This window comes from Dromiciops gliroides, chromosome 5 (genome assembly GCF_019393635.1).
Source record: "Dromiciops gliroides isolate mDroGli1 chromosome 5, mDroGli1.pri, whole genome shotgun sequence".
NCBI lineage: Eukaryota > Metazoa > Chordata > Mammalia > Microbiotheria > Microbiotheriidae > Dromiciops > Dromiciops gliroides.
The window spans coordinates 170,139,213-170,160,807 of record NC_057865.1 but is presented as its reverse complement, the minus strand read 5'-3'; positions in this window follow the sequence as shown (position 1 = coordinate 170,160,807).

Below are 21,595 nucleotides of genomic sequence, written 5' to 3'. Positions count from 1 at the left end.
TTTGAAAACTAGATGTATGGGGCAGATAGCTTGTGCAGTGGATAAAGCACCGGCCCTGGATTGAGGAGGACCTGAGTTCAAATTTGGTCTCAGACACTTGACACTGTGTGACCCTGGGCAAGTCACTTAACCTTCATTGCCCCAAAGAAAAAAGGAGATGTAAAACTATTCATCTTTCTCAGAAATGTGAAGAATAAACAAAAATAAATAAATACCATACCTCGTTGATATAAATATGATGGCTATGAAAGTCCATAAAAAGTAAGCCTACATTTCAACATAAGATTTTCAGCTTCTTTGGAAAAGTTTGAAAATTCATCTGAAATTTGGCAAAGTCAAGTTTATCTGTCACTGAACCACCCACTCATTTCCCTTAAGGGGTATCATGACTCACTACCAAGTTATTTTTCTGACATATTGTTTTTCTTTATTCCTTTTATTTTAATTTTCTTTCATCTTTAATTAATTTAATATCCTTTAATTGTTTTATCTCAGACCATTTGTTTCATCTATTTCCTCTGATGTTGCCTATTCCAAATCTATGACTTACATTTCCTTATTAAAAAAAAGAAAAAAATTGGAACCAAATTAAGAGGTTTTGAATGTTGACTAGCATGAGAACTGATATGAATATGGGAAACAAAATATGATGTTGAAAACCAACTTCCCAAAGAAAAGATCTGTGAGTTGAGATGTTTTCTTTTTGAATTAATTTTTTAAAATTGTGGTATCCATTTTTGCACACATTTTCATTTAAAATGTTTAATATGAAATGCAGATATATCAGACTGTCTCAGAGAATTTTTGCTGTTTGTCCTTCATTCTTTTTTATTAGTGAGCCAATTGGGGCCAAGTGACTTGCCCAGGGTCACACAGCTAGTAAGTGTTAAGTGTCTGAGGCCGAATTTGAACTCAGGTACTCCTGACTCCAGGGCCAATGCTCTATCCACTGCACCACCTAGCTGCCCCTGTCCTTCATTCTTGAAGAGAATCATTATCAGCATGATCTCATGAATTGCAGTGAATTGGATTGAGGTGAGGGAGGGCTGTGCAAAGTCAGCAGATTCACTCTCTCCTCCAGAGCCATCTGGGTCCAATGGCAAGATATATTATCAAGATGACTGGAGATACCCCTGAATGTTTAACACAGTTGGGGTTAAGTGACTTCCTCAGGGTCACACAACCAGTAAGTGTCTGAGGTGAAATTTGAATTAAACTCCTCTTGAACCCAGGGCCAGTGCTCTATCCACTGTGCCACATAACTGCCCCATCAGAGAATTGGATGCTTGTGAAAGAAATGTTCATCATAAAAAGCATTTCCTTTAAAATGTGACTGATGAGTTTTAGCAGCATTGATTATGATTGCTCTTATATGGTACACATCTTTACCATCAAAACAAAACAGAATAAAACTAAATTATCATCAAGAGCCCTCTAGATTGATACACATTATTGTATGTGGGTGCATTTTCACTGGTGACCAAGTAATTTTTGCATGTAATCTATGGTTCAACCAAATTAGTTTCCACTCTGCTTCACAAAATTTCCAGCTCCCATACCTTTGATCACATTATTCCTATTTTGCAATGTCCTCCCTTCTGGTTTTCACTTGTTGACTCCCTACTCATCCTTTAACAACCAAATTAATTGTCACATTCTTCATAAATAACTAAATTTTAGAATTGTAAAATTTGTCACAGGCCTTTAAGTCCAACTTGTACTTTACCAAAGGTGCCCTACAGGAAAACAAAACAATACAAAACAAAACTTGACAAATTATCAATGAGCCTATAGTGCAGGTGATCACATGACCAGACAAAGTAGTCCATTTCATTTTAGGATAGCTTTGTTTCTTAGCTGAAATTTGCCTCTTTCTATTTCTACTCATTACTTCTGATTCTGTTCTCAGGGAACAAAAAGAACATGTCTAATCCTTTCTACATATGAAATCCTTTTAAAGGTGAAGGCAACTATCTTGTCCACCTCATTTTTTTCTACTTCAGCCTAAACATGATAAGTTTATTCAACCCATCTTCATATAGCATGAACTCAAGGACCTTCTAATTCTGTTATACAGTGTGTTAGCTATCCCTATTAACTTTTTAGTCATCTTTGGAATTAATAAGCATGTAATCTATGCCTTTGTCCAAATTACCAATAAAAATTTTAAACAACATGGTGCCAAGCACAGCGAATTTTATTGGAGACTTCCTTCTAACTTGAATTAGAAGCATTAATGACTACTAATTGGGTCTGGTTGTTTCCCCCAGTTCCAAATCCACATATCTCGTTGTTGTCTTATTTATATCTCTCCATCTTATCTATGAGAATAACATGAGAAAATTTATCAACTCTTTTGTTAAAAGCTATGTAACTTCTATCTAGAGAATACCCCTATTCTACCAGTTTAATGAATCCATCAAAAACACTTAACATTAGTTTGGTGAGACCTTTTCTTGATGAATCCCTGTTGCCTCTTTATATTCACCAATTCTCTCTGTAAATGTTCACTCTGCACATTTGTAAAATACATTGTAGATTATGTCCAAGGATTGAAGCCACCTCAGTGGACTACTCTTCAAAGATTTCCTTCCCTTCTCTGTTTTTGAAATCACCAAAATGTGTTCTTTTGCAATACTACATCTCCTTCTCATTCCCCATCATTTTTCAGAGTGGTCTGATACTAACATTGGCAATTTCTTCCTGTTTCCTAGGATAGAGTTCACTTAAGCTTGGTGATATCTCAGCAGGGGGTAGTTTAGTGATCTCTTACTCTTTCCCTTTTTATCTTGAATTTCAACTCCCTTTTAAGAAATTTTTGTTCTGTTCTTTCCAGTCCAAAGCTCATTCTTCTTGGCAAAGAAAACAGAAACAACACTGTTGGGGGTAAGGGGAAGAAGGGAGAAAGAATTGGAGGGAAGGAGGAAGAAAGGAAAAAAGAAAAAAATTGTGATATTAAGTTTTCACTTAGTCCTCAATTATAATTTTCTCATCATCTCTGAGATCAAATCCTCCTATTTCCCCCAATATATGCTTAAGAAGAAATTAATAATACTTTTAAGGTATCCTTAGCTTTCCACCTTCATTTAAAATTTTAATTTTCTTGACCCTATTCTTACAAAACCTGCCACAGTTTTTAATTCATACTTCATTTTCTCTAATTTTCATAAATATAAGTGCTTTAATCTAGCTTGAATTCCATGTACATCTGCATAAGGTAACTCTACTTTTTCTTTGTGGTTCTAAATGTAGCATCTAATTTCTATAAATGTTTTAAGGCTTAAAAGAAATATTTCTTTTTTTAAGTGCTTAAGAAATTCTTGTCTTCTACCTTTATCTCAATACTCTGAAAATTGCTCTCCTAAAATTGAAGGTCCATGTAAAACTATTCCCAATATTTTCACAAATTCTAAGGTAGAGAGTTAATTCTCTTTAGCGTTTCTGGCATTTCCACAACCACAACCAAGTCATCCATTCCTGTTTTCTACTATTATTTAAATACTTTGAAAAATGCTCGCCAAAAATCAAGGTCCATGCCAAACTCTTCTGAACTCTTCTGTATTTTTTCACAAATTCTAAGGTGGATTGTTGACTTCTCTTTAAAGTTTCTATCATTTCCATCCCCAAATACCAGGTCATCTCTCTTAATACCAGAATCTGAATAAAAACTCTCTTTGTTGAGTCATTCCCACTTTTGAAAGAGGAAATCACGCATAAAAAATCAAGGAAATTATTAGAAGATTCACTTTTGGAAGGCAGGCTCCTGGAGATGTCTGAAATCCTCCAACACTACTCTGCCATGTTTCAATATTATGTGTATGATGTTTCCTGAGCACACCATTGGTTGTTTGTTTTGGTTTATTTTTCCTTTCAACTTCTTTCTGTCCAGATGCTCTGAAAATAATATTTCTCCCCCCTTTTTAATTCTTTTCTCACTTTTCTTCCACCCTCTCCTCCATCTTTTTTTTTTCCTGAACTTCCTCAGAGGGAAATATCATATACTATATATACACTATTCCTCTCCCCTTCCCCATTTTTTCATTTTCTATTTCTTTCATATTAAGTAGATCTGTACCTTTTCAATCATACCACTCATCTGAACAAGTCTCAGTCATATGTGTTAGGCCAAATTTGACTCCTTGCATTAGGCTCTCTATTTCAATGTGATTATTTCACATACTTTTTAGTATTTGTTTCTAGGATCTGAAGCCATGTTTTGACTTTTTCTCAGGTTTTGCTCATTTGCTTTGCCTTACTTTGATCTTTTCTGGACTTTTGTAAATTATGGATTTCAGGATATGTGTTCTGATATTCTTTTGCCTTGTTATTGCCATTGAGTTGTTTTCAGTTTTACCCAACTCTTCATTGACCCCATTTGGAGTTTCCTTATTAAATTTACTAGATTGGTTTGTCATTTCCTTCTCCAGCTCATTCTACATTTGAGGAAAGTGAGGCAAACAGGGTTAAATGACTTGCCAAAATTCACACAGCTAGGAAGTGTCTAAGGCTGGGTTTGAAATTGAGTCTTCCTGACTCCAAGTCTGGTGCTATCTACTTAGCCACCTAGCTACCTATTCTTATGCCTATGATATAACTATTATTATTCCATTGAAGTCATCCATAAGCCACCTCAACCATAATGGCTTCCTGCTCCATACTTCTCAGTGTTCTTTTCTAACAGATGTGTGATACTTGTGCATATTTTGCTAAGATGTTGTTATTCCCATGGTAGACACTTAGAAGTCCTTTACAGGAGAATCATGAGGTCTGGGACTTATATGGGCCCTCATGCTCTGTTGTCCAACTTACCATGTGGCTGGGACTTTCTTCTGTTGGCTGGGGTAGCAGAACGCTTAGTGTCTGCAAAAGGCAGCCTGAGACAGCATTGGCCATGGCTTTGCTGCACATTAGTCTTAGGGAGGAAGGTAATCAGGCAGTAAAGGCCATGGAGCCTCCGCAGAAGCAGGTCCCTAGCTGCTTCCGTGGTGCTGACATCATCTTTGCAACTGATGGTGTTTGGACATGTGTCATACTCTTTTACAATTACAATTACAATTTCCTTTGTCATTTTCTTAAGTGACTAGAATAAAATACAAATTATAGTTATGTCTGTGTTTATATCTTAGCACCCTAGTAGACTGTGGATAGTTTGGTGGATCAGTGATTAGAATTTCAGGCCCTGGGGTTAGGAAGACTCCTCTTCCTAAATTCAATTCTAGCCTTAGACACTTACTAGCTGTGTGACTCTGAGTAAGCCACTTAACCTTGTTTTTCTCAGTTTTCTTATCTAGAAAATAAACTGAAGAAGGAAGTTGCAAACTATTCTAATATCTTTGCCAAGAAAATCCCAAGAGGGGTCATGGAGAATCAGAGCTACTGAAACATCAAAAACAAATAAACTCTAGAAGATCATAGAATTAATAAGGGCCCTTTAATATAATTACAGCACAGTAGTACCAGAATGTACAAGGCAAGCATTGAGTACCCTGGAAATTTGCTAAGTTTATCTATTGGATTCAAGATTCAAGGAGGAGAAGACATTTTTTTTAAGCCTTGAAGGATAGTAAAAATGTCTATAAGTGGAGAGCCTTTGAAAAAGCATTTTAGTTCTTCCTAAAAATAAGCAAAGGGGTAGAGGTAGGAAGGTATGCCAAAGGTTAAATAAAAGAGGTTGTTTTGATAATACTGTGAAGGTGCATAACAATTAGGTCTATTCTCTTTTCTTATTGTAAACACAAATGACCTTACATCTCTTTTTCTCTTTCTTCTCAAGTTCTTCATTTTTTCTTCCTAGGCAACAGAAACATTCATTTTAAGTGCACTGTAGCAGAAATGACATCTGAATTGTGTTTCATTATAAAATCAAGGAGCAGAGGAACTTATGTATTTCTCATTTTCCCTTAAAAATTCTGCTTAAGTTTGATTTCATTTCATTTTTTTAAAATTTTAACATATCCTAAGCAAATGTTCATGTTGATAGTAGTCTGCTCACTTACCCCTTTACCATGTCTCTATTTTGCCTAAGAAATTGGTGAGGTGACCATGAAGGATCTTCCTGTCTTTAGGTATATAATACTAGATCTTTCATTATTTAATCATAAATTGAGCATTCCTTCTTCTTTGCTGGTTGTTGCATATATTGAATTAGGAAAAAATCCTTTACCAGATACACTAACACACACCAGCCTCTTCTTCCTAATCCAATCCAGTCAGTGCCTGGATAATTGACAACATTCACTGTGCTGGCCTTTTCACAGATTTATTCTATACACCACCTCTTCTTGAATCTTCTTTATTTGTTGTCCTATCCTCATAATCTAGCTCAATGATCGGCAAATAGTAAGCACTTAGTTGAAGATTGTTGATTAATTGATTTCTCTATTCATTCACCCAACAAGTTGCTAGTATATGCAGAATTCTGTGCCTGGGTGGGATACCAGCAGTTAGACATCAATCAATAAGTATGGTCATACCATGATAGTAATGGCAGCAGTGAATTAAAATTGATTTTATGTGAATGGGTCAATAAGCAATTGTAAAAAGGCAAAGGTAAGACCTTAGATTCAGGTACTGCTGCCAACATGAATAAGACAACTCTGTAACAACAAAACAAAAATTTGATTTGAAAAAGACAAATTCTTCTGATTCTATATAAAGGAAAGGGGAAATAAACCTTCTTAGATATATTTAAGCCAGACTGAAATCCCCCCACTTTTCTCTAATGTTTCCAGTGACTTTCCCACCCTTAATCCTCACCTTCTGCCCCAGGTCTCATCCATGCCTTCTCCCTTATTCTCATTCCTGATTCTTGATTCCTGCTCTCACAAACCAATGACACATATGAACTATACATGAAAGTAGGAATGAGAGTATGTATATACATGTATGAGAGGTTGCATGTATGTGAATTAGAGGAGATGAAACTCTGATAAATTATTCTTTGAAAATTAAAATTACATTTCCCTCTGTGGCTTGCTCTAATCTCTCTTTCCTCAGATCATCTATTGTATAATTGACACCATTGACAATTTGCCCTCATAGATTTGGCATGAAAAGGAATCTTAAAGACCTTCTAATCCAGATCCAGGGCAGCTAGGTGGTACAGTGGAGAAACTGCTGGTGCCGAGAATCAGTAAGACTAATCTTCTTGAGTTCAAATCCATTTTTAGATATTTATTAATTGTGTGACCCTGGGCAAGTAATTTATCCCTGCTTCCTCAGTTTCCTCATCTGTAAATGAGCTAGAGAATGAAATGGAAAGCCACTCTAATGTCTTTGCCAAGAAAACCCCAAAAAGGGTCATAGAGATTCAGAAATAACTGAAATGATTCAACAACAAAAATATCAATGCTTATGCCTTTCTCTTCTTCTGATTTATCTTTTTATATATTTATTCCTTGTGCTGAATTGTAAACTTTCTGAATCTTTTTAGTTTCTCATTATTTTTTGTGTGCTATCTTAAACACAGGAGGTATTCAATATATACTTATTACTATTATTAGAGACAATGAGAATTGTGCCCTTTCTTTGTGCTCTTATGGCACTGAACTGGAACTCCTTTCAGTTTAAAGACTAAAAAAGGGGATGTTTAATTTTTAAATCACAGCAAATACACAGTAAACTAATAGAGGTGCGACAGACTCCAAGAAGAGTTGCAATTGTCGGTTGTTTTGCCAAAAGCAATGGTATAAACAGGTTATAAAACAAATAACATTGACAGTCTTTGGATAGAAAATCGTATCTGAAAAAAAATTAAGGATGAGATTAATTTGACATTACTTGTGCTTTTCAGTGACTAGTGAATGATTCAACTGGTTTGGATATTTCCTCTACCTAACAGACATTGGTATAAAGCTAGTACGGGTCTGAGGTTGGAGTAGAACACAGGTCTTCCTAACTCCAGGCCCAGCACTTAATCCACTGTGCCACCTAGCTACCCTAAGTATTTATACATAGTGCCTACTATATAGCAGATACAGCATCCAGTGCTTTTGCCAAATATCTCATTTTTTTTTTATGTATAAGGTATTTTATTTTTTCCGTTACATGTAAAGATAGTTCTCAACTTTTGTTTATACAAGCTTTACAATTTCAGATTTTTCTCCCTCCCTCCCCTCGCTCCCCCCTCCCCTAGACAGCAGGTAATCTGATATAGGTTATATCTATATATCTATATACATATACATATATATATACACACACACATATATATATATATATATATATACACATAATAACATTAATCCTATTTCTGCATTAATCCTGTTACAAGAGAAAGAATCAGAGCAGTGATGCGAAACCTCAAAATAGAGAAAAAAACAACAGCACCCAAAACAAAAGAAATAGTATGGTTCAATCAGCATCTATACTCCACAGTTTTTTTTTTTTTTTCTTGGATTTGGAGATCCTCTTCTATCATGAGTTCCCTTGAACTCTTCTGTACCGTTGCATTGGTGAGAAGAATATAGTCCATCACAGTAGGTCAACACTCAATGTTGATGATACTGTGTACAATGTTCCTCTGGTTTTGCTCATCTCACTCATCATCAGCTCACGTAAGACCCTCCAGGTTTCTCTGAACTCTTCCTGCTCATCATTTCTTACAGCACAATAGTATTCCATTGTATTCATATACCACAACTTGTCCAGCCATTAATATCTCATTTTTTAATTAAGTTATTACTATAGGAGTCAAATAACAGTTAAAAGACAACACAAGAAATGTGAGAACCTAATACATAATAATTTTCATACTAACAGTTGCTTGTGATAGCATTTTCTTAGGATCATGGATTTATAGCTAGCATTGATGTTAGAGGGAATCCAGTACAACCCTTTCATTTTACAGATGAAAAAAACGAGGTCTTGAATAATCAAATAACTTTCCCAAAATTATATTGATAGCAAAGAGTGATTTGGGCCCAAGCCTACTTTCTGTAATACCACCTTGACTCTTTGAGGTTTACATTATGCTTTACTTGTCAGGGTAAGTTGAATATTTATATTCCAGACACTGGTTAAAGTACTAGAGAGGAGGCATTAGGAATAATGGGGTGTGAAGCGAAGGGATTTATAAAGGTCTCTCACAGCAGAAGGTAGGGTCTGAATTGTCTTGAAAGAAGGCAGAGAAAACAGGAGCTAGAGATATAAAGGGAGACCAGTCTAGGCCTGGGGGATAACCAAGAAAAAGACATACATCATGGAGATGAAGGATTTTTATGAGGAATGACAAGGTAGCTGAATGATCAAGTTCCTGGAGGGCAGTAAAGTCTGGAAATACTCTGGTGTTCTATTCAGCCACCATAATTTACTGACCCATAATGTGCAAAACCATGGTGGCACAGTTAGTCAATAGAGAAACACTCTTAGGCAGGAAGTCCAACTCTTCCTTCCTCCTGGTTATGTTACCTGGAACAATTTACCTAATCTCTCAGTGCCCCCAAGCAATTCTCTAAGACTCCAAGTCATAAAATTTGTGCAGTTCAGCATAGTTAGAGGTAATGGTTTTATCTGGGCTTTGTCTACACCAATTAAATCACAGATCCAGACAAATAACAAATATATCAATTGCATATACACATACACATCAATAAGTGAAAGATACTTGGTTAGGTAATAGGGATATAAGATGAAAAAAAAATGGCTCTGTTGATGTTGCTGGCTCTTTTCCTTAATTAGTGATTATTTCCAAAGATTGCTATGATTTCAAAGGAAAAAAATAGGTCATCATGTGCTCATATAGTCTAAGAAGATAACACAAAGGAGTTGGGTGTTGAGTAATAGGTAGGTCTAGCTAAACAAATGAAAATAGAATGCATTGTGACTGTGAGGAATGAGATGGGCAAAGGCACAGAGGCAGGAAAACTGTGATTCCTACGAACTGAGTAGACCAATTCATATGGAACAGAAAGCCATATCTGTGAAAAGCACAAGATAATGCAGAAAAAATTATCTGTAGATTGAGGACAAGATATTGGGAGACAGCATAAGGCTAAAGATAGAGATTTAAGGATAACATATAAGGAAAAGATTCGTGAAGCCATGGAAGTTGGTTAACTTTCAGAGGGAGATGCAAAAGAAAGCATAAATCAGATTAGATTTCTAAGGATTAGTTAACCCACATTTAGGAGTCAGAAGGAGGAAGAGGATACAGCCAAGAGAGAATGAGTAATTAGACAGATGGAACGATATTCAGGATAATAAAATAAATTAAAGAGAGAAATTTGAGAATGAGGAAAGAGTTCTTTTCTTCTTCCCCCCATATTTATAGAGTGAGTTCATGTTAAGGTAGGGAAGTATTAACAAAATACCCAGATTCGTAACTTGACAGAAGATTAGAGCATGGAGAGGAAGACATAAGTGCCAGCATCTAAGCAGTCTTCATCTTTTCATATGTCAGCACTCTCTCCTATTGCCCTATCCATTGAACAGTTTAGCCAGGCGACTGATAAACAAGTAACTGAATTATTCTAGAGACAAAGTTCATTACTAGATAGATCCTCCAATTTACTCTGCCTTATTCTCACCCTACCAAGGCCAAAGGCTCATTAAGAATGTGTCTGCCTTTGGTAAATTCCAAGCACTGTACTCTTCCACCCATAAAACTTATTAGTTTCCCTTGCTCCACATCACTGATTATATTTATAGCACCAAACCATAAAATGACAAAATGACTCCCCATTATACTTCCCAAAGGATCAAATAAAAAAAATCCAAATGAAATAAAAACTCACAGATAGGGAAGACAGAGTGCCTATAGTAGTACTAAGTACTGATGTATAATCACAATGGTAGAGGGGCTGATGTAAGGATAAAAGCACCTTGTCTCCTGCAGGTTGTTACTTTGATCACTTGCAAATGTGATCCTATTCCTTGTATCTGCTTATTGTCTCCTATTATCCTGGCCTCCTTTTCCCCCTTTTCAGCTTTGAAGTTCACTCTATGGGAAAGAAGTTCACAGATAACATTTTTTTCTGTTGTTTAGTCATTTTCAGTCATGTCTGACTTTTCATGACCCCACTTGGGGTTTTCTTGGCAAAGATACTGGAGTGGCTTGTCATTTCTTTCTTCAGCTTATTTTACAAATGAAGAACTTAAGCAAACAAGATTAAGTGATATGGCTTATGGTCCCACAGCAAATAAGTTCCTGAGACTGGATTTGAACTCAGATCTTCATGATTCCAGGCTGCTCTATCCACTGCATCACCTAGCTGCCCACTGATAATATGCCTGTACCATTACAGCTAAATTTCAACCTGGAAAAATAATTCTAAAACAAATTAAACTATTAGACATTGTCCTCCATGAACTATGTATCCTTCTACCATTGATTTGGTATATTGGCGTATATGGGAAAAGATTTTAATTTTAATTTATTTATTATGGATTCCTGTTGTCTCTAAAAGTAAGAATGCTGTTTCTCATCCCCTGTAAACACTGGTGAAAAAAAATATTCCATTTGGTTATACAAAATCTGACAGTAGCCCAGTAAGGCACTGGTGTAAGACACACACCACTATGAGGCTGGGGAAGAGTGAGATTGGTCAATATCATTATCTTATTGTGATTTCTGTTGCTACTTTGATGTCATTTTGTGTTGGCCCCAAAATTTATTCTTTGAAGCAAATCTTGACTAAGGTTCTGTCAATCTGATTTTAAAATTCTGTTCATCTCCCTTGGTCACTGCTCTTCTTTTCATAACCCTCTTTATTAGTTGTTTAATTATTTGGTTTAACTTGCAAGGCTTTCCCATGAAAGATGTAATACTAAATGAAGTCGGATTGCCCTGTAGAAAACCTAGATACAAGAGCTCTGGGTAAACACTCCTTTTGTTTGTTTTAGCCTTAACAATAAAGCCATGCTTTGCATGTTAATTCCCTTTGTTTCTAATTTCTATAGGAGTTTTGAAAACTGGGAGTGGGAGGGATGTCCAGCAACAACTGTATCTTTGGCCATACAAGGATGCCCTCCACTGATGAGAAAAGTAATAAACATCCTTCCATTCATATAAATTGGCAATAAAACATTTTTTGTTACATGGGTTTTCACTTAGAGTTTCCTTTCTCCCCCCCAAATTATAAATTGTAATTTTGAAGTTTGTTATTTTATATACATTTTTAAAGACTTTAAACAATTAAAATTTGTGGAGATGATTCTACAATTGGCCATTTAAACTTGTTCAGTCCTGTCTGAATCTTTCTGACCCCATTTGGGGTATTCTTAGCAAAGACACTCAAGTGTTTTGCTGTTTCCTACTCTGACTCATTTTACTGATGAGGAACTGAGGCAAACAAAATTAAATGACTTTCTCAGGGTCACACAGCTAGAAAGTGTCTGAGGCCAGCTTTGAACTCAAGCCGAGGTGTCTTTTTGATTGCAGGCCCACCATGCTAACCACTGTGCCACCTAGCTGCCCCATTTAAAATATTAAATGACAATTTATCTATAATATCAAAGTACTGTAGTAGTAACACGATAAATAAAACTATGGTATTCCATAAAAAATAGATAGATACTTTAAGGTTTACAAAGTGCTTTACATATGGCATCTCATTTGATCCTCACAGCAACCTTATGAGGTAGGTACTATGATAACCAGCATTTTACAGATGAGGAAACTGAGGCTGATGAAGGTTAAAGGTGTCTTTTATTTTCCTTGCAGGGCAATGAGGGTTAAGTGACTTGCCCACAGTCACACAGCTGGTAAGTGCCAAGTGTGTGAGGCCGCATTTGAACTCAGGTCCAACTGAATCCAGGGCCAGTGCTTTATACACTGTGCCACCTAGCTGCCCCTAGGTCAAAGGTGTCTTGACTAGGGTCAAATTGCTAGTAAGTGTCTAAAGCAGGATTTGAATTCAAGTCTTCGTGATTCAAAGTCTAATACTCTATTCACTGTATCACATAAATGCTAAAACACTTGACCAGTATAGTATGGTTAAAAAAAAAAAAAGAAAGAAAAGGTACTATATTTAGAATAAAAAGACCTGGGAATACCTGTGCTATTTACTAACTGGGTTATTTACTGAAAGTTATTTAACCTCTCTCTGTCTCAGTTTCCTCACTTGTAAAAAGAGAAGACTATATTCCTTCCTCTCCCTTTAAAATGTTTAAAAAATATCTTAGAGCTTTCTTCAAAATCATCTAAAAAACATAGTTCTTATTTGAGATCCTTCCTGCACTCCCCATCTACTAATGCCTTCCCATTGAAATCTCCTTGTGTGTGTATGTGTTTTTATTTAGGTATGTATTTCTGTATTTCCTTATATATATGTTGTCATGGGTTGTACATTATTTTTTTTTAAAGTATGTGTATCTATATGTCTAAGCACATATGTCTCTTTCTATGTGTATATATGCTATATGTGTGTGTACAAACACATACACATGTGCACACGCAAATATGTGTACTTATACATAGGCATATTGTCCCCCTGATAGAATGTAAGCTTCTTGAGGACAATTAAAATTAATTTTTTGTTTCCCCTCAGTGCCTAGAACTGTGCTGGTGATTAATACAAGCTTGCTGGTTTCTTATCCTTTCCTTGCAACTCTAAAATCATATCCTAGCCAGAACATTTTGTCTTCCATAAAATAAGACAATAATTTTCCAACTATTCTTCTAAAATTATATTTCTTTCCAAAACAAACACATTCCAGATCTTCTGGAAAACAGGAAACATAACAAAATAAGCTCATTAAAAAGTCAAAGTTATCAGCCATACAGTTATATTAATTTAAAATTATTAGGATTTTTCACATATGATTTTAAAATGTTATTTGAAAATCTAACAATGTGCCCAGTAATCAAAATAAAACCACATATTTTGAAAATGGTGCTATGAGGCCATGTTGTATTGATGCCAAAATATCCTAAATATAGCCATGTTCAAAATTTAGAAGTGGAATTTTTACACACTCATTAAGTGGAATGACATACCAAAAGCTGTTTACTGATTTATTCTACTTTGCTTAACTTGTTTGAATTGCAGTCTAGTAACAGTGAATATTAGTAATGTTTAAACTGCCAGAATTCCATGAAATAACTGCCAAATATGATGGGAGTCCTTACTAGAACTCTTGAGATTTAAGCAACAGTCATGGAGGCTGGAACTAATTCTCTCTAGCCCTCTCTCCTCTTGCCCATATTTCCTCCTTCCTTCTCCCTCTTTTTCTTTCTCTCACCATCCCTCTCATCTCTCCCCATTTTTTTCTCTATCTCCCTTCCTCCCATCCCTCCTCCATCTCTCCCTTTCTACTATCACTCCTTCCTCTCTCCTTCCCCTTCTTTCCATTGCTCTATCTCTTCCATATCCTCCCAATTTCTCTCTCCTTTCACTCTTTCTCTACCTCCCCTCACTCCTTTTTCTCTGTCTCTCCCCTCCCTCCATCATCTCTTTCCTCCCCTTTTCTTCATCACCATTTCCTCCCTCCCCCTTCTCTCTTTCCCCATTCTTTTCCTCCCCACCTCCCTTCTCTTTTCCCCTTCCTCATGCCTACCACATATCTCTAGCACATTGCAGTATACTCCCAAGTTTGTAATGAATATTTCCAGGTTCCAAATAAAAATTTACATTTGTATATTCAGAGGCAGTGTAAACAAAAGTGAAACCAAATTATACAAAATTAAAGTACAGTTATTTAAAACAAAATAAAATAAAAATGTCTGTCTGAGTAAGAGTTCAAGCAAGGTAAAAGTAGGCTTACCCAATTTTGAGTTTCTTAGAATGAAAGATTTTTAATTAACATTTTTTAGTGTAATTGGCTGAAACACACCTGTGTTTAGTTGTGAAAAAATATTAGTTGGATATATTCTTTTCTTGCCACCTGGGTGAAGGTGGAAGGATGGATGGGAAATTGGGTAGCAAAGTGGCTAGAATGCTGAACCTAGAGTTATGAGGACTCAAGATTGAATCTGGCATTGAATACTTACTAGCTGTGTGAAACTAATTAAGTCACTTTTAACCTGTCAGCCTCAGTTTCCTCATTTTAAAAATGGATATAATCATAGGACCTTGTAAACAAAGTAGTTGTAGGGCTTAAATGAGGTTTATAATTTATGGTTTTTGATTCATCTTAGAAAGGTTCATAAACACTAAATATGATTATAATTATTATAATGAACCAAATGAAACAATATAGCAATAGGAGGAGTATGAACATGCAAAGCGATTTTTGTGTCCTTGTTTTAAGTGGACCTTGGGAGATTAAGGAAAATTAAAGTGAGTGAATCTGAATATTTTTTGTACTTTCTACAAGGGGAGGATTTGAAAGTTTTCAAAGCTTGGTATACCTTAAAAGTACCATTTCAAAAATTGAATGATCATAGAATTAGGGCTGGGAAGGACCTTGTAGACCATCTAGCCCAATCCCCTCATTTGTAAGGGAGGAAACTGAGGACCTGAGAAGGGAAGATGTGCTCCATGGCAAATGGATTGAACTTAGTTTTATAGCCATTTCTAAATGGCAATAAACATTTCTCCTTTCCCTACAGCAAAAGGAGAAAGGGGACCCACATAGAACTTTCCTGCCCCTTAAAGTTATTGAGGGGAAAAATTCTTGTTCTCTACAGCAGGGAGAAATTAGAATACAATTCCTTAAGCTAAAATGTAGGTAACCTCTTTTGAATATAATATGCATTTGAAAATCTTTCAAAATTGCAATAGAGTCAGAATCCAAGCTTTAAAGAATAAAACTAATTGGTCATATTGGGTAAATAAAATTCTTCTATCAATGCGGAGTAGCTCATAACCAGGTAGTATGTATGGTACAATAGGGCAGTGAGGTGGCCAGATGGATAGAGTGCCTGACCTGGAATCAGGAAGACTCTTCTTCCTGAGTTCAAATCTGGCCTCAGATTCTTATTATGCAACTATGGTCAGGTCACCTAACCCTGTTTGACTCAGTTTCCTCATTTGCAAAATAAACTGGAGAGGGAAATCATAAACCACTTCAGTATCTTTACCAAAAAACCCCAGATGGGGTCATGAAGAGTTTGACACAATTGAATAACAACAACAACAAAATGGTGCAATAGAGAGAGCACTGTGTTTGGACTAAAAGGACATAAGTTCAAATCACAGCTTTGCTACTTATGATATGAACTTGGGCCCGTTATTTATCCTCCACAGGCCTCATTTTCCTCATCTGTAAAATACGGAGTTGGGCTAAATGAGCTCTAAGGCCCTTCTAGCTATGATCTTATAGACTGGCAGATACAATAAATGCCCTACAGGAGAAAGGGATTTGGAGAAATAAATTTAACTTGGGTTGGAATCTTCCCTCTGACCATTGTGGATCTTTAATAAGTCATTTTATTCCTAAGGGCTTCTATGTCTACATTGACAGTATGAGGCAGAGTTGTGATTTGACCAGCGTCACACAGCTAGTAAGAGTCTGAAGTCAGATTTGAACTCAGGAAGAGAAGTCTTTCTGACTCAAGCCCTGTTACTCTAACCCAAAGGATCAACTCAAAGGATCTCCCAAATCCCTTTCAACTCTAAAACAATTATGTTCTCTAACAAAACCAAAGAGAAATTCTATAATAATGATGATTATACTTTATATAAATATAATCACAAATGAAAACAAGGTAGTAGTGATATTTAATCCTCTGTCACCGGATTTATTTGAAAAGTTGCACTCAGATTCAAATCAATTCAATTTGATTAATATCAATGAGCATTTACTAGGAATGCATTGTGTCTGGGTCAATAATCATCCTTGGAGACATAGTAGTTCTGGCCATGCAACTATTTGTACTATCCTGGGGAAAATAAAAGACACAGAGAAGAAAGACAAATATATAAGTAAAGAAAATGCAAAGTAATTTTGGTGGTGAGAGTGATAGTGACTAGAAGGGTCAGGAAAGATCCTGTGGAGGAGATAGCACTTAATCTGAGACTTAAAGGGAAAAAGAGGTGAGAAGGCACAACATTCCAGGCATGGAGGATAGCCTTTGCAAAAGCACTGTGGTGAGAGATTGAATATCAAGTGTAGGGAACAGCAAATAGGGAAGTATGGCTATGTCAGATAGTAATGTAAAAACAGACTGGAGAGATAGGTTGGAGTCAGATTTTAAAGTTCTTTAAATACCAAATAGGGGAGTTTCCATTTCATCCTTGATGCAACAGGCAATCACTAAAGTGTCTTCAGAAAGGAAGAATCATAGTAAGATCTGTGCTTTGTCCATATCGGACAGTTAGGCAGTTGGGATGGATAGAAGAGGACAGAGGCAGTAGTTCAGGAAGATGAATCAGCAGGCTGTTGCAGTAGCCCAGGTGAGATGTGATAAAGCAGATTTTGTTGATATATTTAAAGCAGATTAAAAGAAAGGCAGTATGGGGTATTACAAAGGACGCTGGGGCACAGGAAATCACTTTGTTAGTTCTATCTATGTCATTAACTAGCTGTGTGACCTTAGGTAAATTCCATCCTGTTTGGGATTCAATGTCTTACTGAAAAAAAAATAGGTGTCAGGGCTTTATGTAAGAATAGGACTATTTATAAGGTATGGACCATGTGAAATGCTATTATAAGTATTTGTAAAGTGCTGTTACCTTTGAATAAGGTCAAAGAAACTAGGAAACCTGACTTTAAGTATTAAATAAGTGCTTATAGACTTGTTAACTGGGCAACTTCCTTTTTTAATTCTGGGATAATTGTGTTTTTAATTTTGACTGTATGAAGGTGAAACATGATTTGAGGTAAGTAGGCCTACCACAGAGATATAAGTATTATTTCTCCTCCTCCCTCCTCCTCCTCCTCCTCCTTTTTCTCTTAGTCTTCCTCCTCTTATTCTTGTTCTTCTCTTCTTCTTCCTCCTCCCTTTCCTCCTTTTTCTCTCTTTCCTTTTCAATTCTCTCAAGTATAAAATAAGGGGATTACATGATGACTTAGGATAATATTTCGACCAGTCTACAAATTTAGTGTCCTTTTCACGGGTATAATTTCATTAGGGAATGTGAAAATGAGCTTTCTAAGTATCATGCATGTGAACTATAAAGCCTTTTAAAAGTCCTGAGTAGGTTTGGATATCTATTATTATTTAATGATATTTTTAGTTTTAATAGCATTTATTTTTAACATTTATTAGCTTACTTAAATGAGCATGTATTTAATAGTATAGGTTCTACAAAGGTGGTGTGGAGGATCAAATACAGATTCATGTGTACTAATAATAATATATTTCAACAGCACTTTAAGGTCAGTATTTGATGTGTGATTAGATACCTCCATTGTTTTATTTAGGTTTAATAAATATTCAAATAAAGAGGCCCTGGATAGAGCAACAATGAAAACTTTGGAGAAAGCAGAGACATCCCTCTGGAGAAAGGAACATCCCTTTATTGTACAAATATTTTTTAAAAAATTCTCCATACCACTGTGAGATAATTATATTATCTGGAAACAGTGAATTTTTAGGATATTATTTATACTTCTGAATCTATTTCTTACTGCTGACAAATATTAACCTTTAGGTACTTTAAAAACTCTGTCAGTCAATCAACATGCATTTATTAAGCACCTATTAAGTTCCTAACTCTATGAAGCAAATCAGATCAGCTTCAGAAGGTTAAAGCAAGCTGATAATGGGTTTCCAGACTACTATATTAAAACATTTCATGTTCTAGCAAGACTGCTCCCATTAAGAGCAGCCCCCAGATGCCCGTTTTAATTATGAACTTGTCATTCTAGTTTTAACTCTCTCTCCCCATTGAGGGAAAATACTTTCCTTTTGTGACCAACCAGAAAGGCCAGGCCAAGATCAATGGATGGGTTTGTCCTTTAAATCTCTGTAGAAAAAAAATGCACAAAATGCACCTAGGAAGTAACAAAATATGCCTCCCATTGGTTTCAGTCAAATTAGAAAATAATAACATTGACAAAAAATTTAAAGGAAATATGGGCAAAGTGCATGCAAAAGCTCTGAGCAGGCTGGCGCCAACCTAATGGCCCCTTTTGTAGGACAACCTGTACGGGCACTCCATGTGGCAGGCTTGTGAATCATGCTTATAACTTGTCTTCACTTCACTGAAACCTTGGATGAGTGTTTGTCAAGGTAAAAAAAATGTGGAAGACAAAGAAAAGACCAGACTTGGTAAGCCTGGGTGGCAGTCACGCACATCTTACCTCTCACCGGGCAGTGACCTTAGTATGTTTTCATGTTTATCTAAAAAAGATAAAAGGTATGATTGCTCAGGAATGAAAACATGGGCAACATTCAAACAGAGGAAAGCAGAAACAGCAGTTTAAGACTATGAGGGAAATGTAAACCAGCCCTGAGAAACATTTGACATTGGCTCTCTCTCTATAGAGGTCATGCTTGTATAATATTGAAACAAATAAGACAGACTGAGCAGAAGGTTTTGATAATAGGGAACAGAACAGTTCTAGGATCATGTCTTACTGTTAGAATTTGTAAGATCCTAAAACTAACAACATGACTCTAACTGAGACTATTGACTATGGATTTTTCTGAACTGCAAAGAATTACTAGACTCAAGAATTTTAGCAGGGAATGAATAAAATCACACTGATATGCTTTGTATAAATATATGTCGAGTTGTATTGTGCCATAAAAGGAACCAGGGCAATTTGATGATTAAAAGTCAGAAGCCTCAGGCAAAAAAGTGTATAATATACCTAGGTAGCATATATATTTATACCATTAAAGGGCTTTGACACTTCTACAAATGGATGCAGTCTAACACTAAGAAAACATTTATTTACCAAGGGGAAATTGAATAGGTCTATGTTTCCATCAACCAACCCAGGTCTTTGATGTTGGTCCATTTGTGTAATGAACCACATCCACTATTGGCACATTAGTGTGATTGTGACTATCCTAATTTTCTGAATTATAGTATTGATTGAAATTGCAAAAAATCTTGAAGAAACCTAAATACTCAACAGTGGGGCCTAATAATGTGTGAGACATTAATGTAATGAAGTACTGGAAGGTCATTAAGATAAAAAAAAAGATTGAAAGATAAAGAAATATGAAAAGACCTGCATTGAATAACACAAAGTGAAAATGTACAGAAGCTGAAGAAAAGAGCATATCATAAGTAATACCATATAATAGGAATGAATGGAAAATGAATCTTGATTGATGCTTAGAAGGAGTAGCCAAAGAGTTGTTATGATATTTCATGTACTGTAATATATTTATTTAAATATAGTTTCAAAGGATGTCCAGGTGGTTGTATTGATGTATCATATGCAGTTTATAATTTCTCATAAAATAATTATAATATTGGAATGACTGAGGAAAGTTCTGAAAATGGAAATTCTGGCAAAGTATCTATTTCATGAAAACAAACACCATGTGCCTTATGTAAAGTTTCTTCATCATAGTTTTTTCTATGGTTGAAAAAAGTACTTAAAGACAAAAAAAGATCAATTTTTCATTTGACACAAAGTAAATCATTACTTCCTTCTGGGATGCAGTACCTTTTCCCACTGTTGGTTCCATTTCCCATCATGCCCTTGACCTTGGAGGTCAGCTGTCATTGGAAGATGAAGCTCTGAATAAACAGAGAAGACCCTGTGGTGTCTCTTATCTCTCTGTTTTGCCTCAAATCTCCGGGTGGAGCATTAAATTATTCATCCACTAGTGCTCTCTAGGAGTTACACATCTCCATCACCCACTCCCCCCTCTACCTACCCATTTGTGAGTGAAGGCGGTATCCTTGGGAACCTTATCAGAGATCACAGATTCAGGCTCCAGAAATGAAATAAAAGAGGAAATTGGCTGTATTAGCATAAGAGGAGTCAGCCTGGAGTTGAATACACACATCACCCAGGAGCACACTGGCTTCCCTTATCAGTAGCGTTTGATCACTACTCTCTTTTTTTATATACATTCTTTAATTCCATCCAGCCCACTCCTTTGTTCCAACTCATATGAGGGAACATATGAAATAAGGGCAGATGGCATAAGGTCCTGAATAGTTTTCAACACTTCCAACCTTTCCTAGGTTCAATAAAAACAGCATAAATAAAATGTTCATTTTAAAATAGCTTTTATGCCATAACCCCTCTCTCCTACCCCCACAAAAGACTTGTTACTGAGATTTCAAGTGAGAAAAAGCTGTAAATAGTTAAAATTTGATTTAAAGGATGTTGTCGGAGAAAGCTACAGTATCATCCAGTGAAATAATCTAAGATATACATTAAAATACAGTAATCTATTTTCTTTTCAGGAGGAAATACACCTAGCAAAACAAGATTATTCCATTATGTACTTTTTTTTCTTCAAAAGTATTTGTCAAGAGACAATGTTCTTTGGGTATATTCACACTAAAAATGTTTCATAAATAAGTAGGCTTTATGTGTAAGTCAGATAGTAGTCCCCAAATCTCACATATATTAAAGTATCTTTCATAAAAATAATCTATAAACATGGCTATATGTTACACAGATAAAAGGTGTGATGGGGAGTTTAGTTTCTGTAAGTTTTCTCACTGATCTTTTCTTCCTAATAATGTAGAACTTTATCAATGAATGACTCTTTCAGGCTTTTAATTCTTCTTCCAAAACCTAATTGTTTACCTGCTCAAATTTCCTTCAAAAATACAGCCCAAGTGTCAAGCTA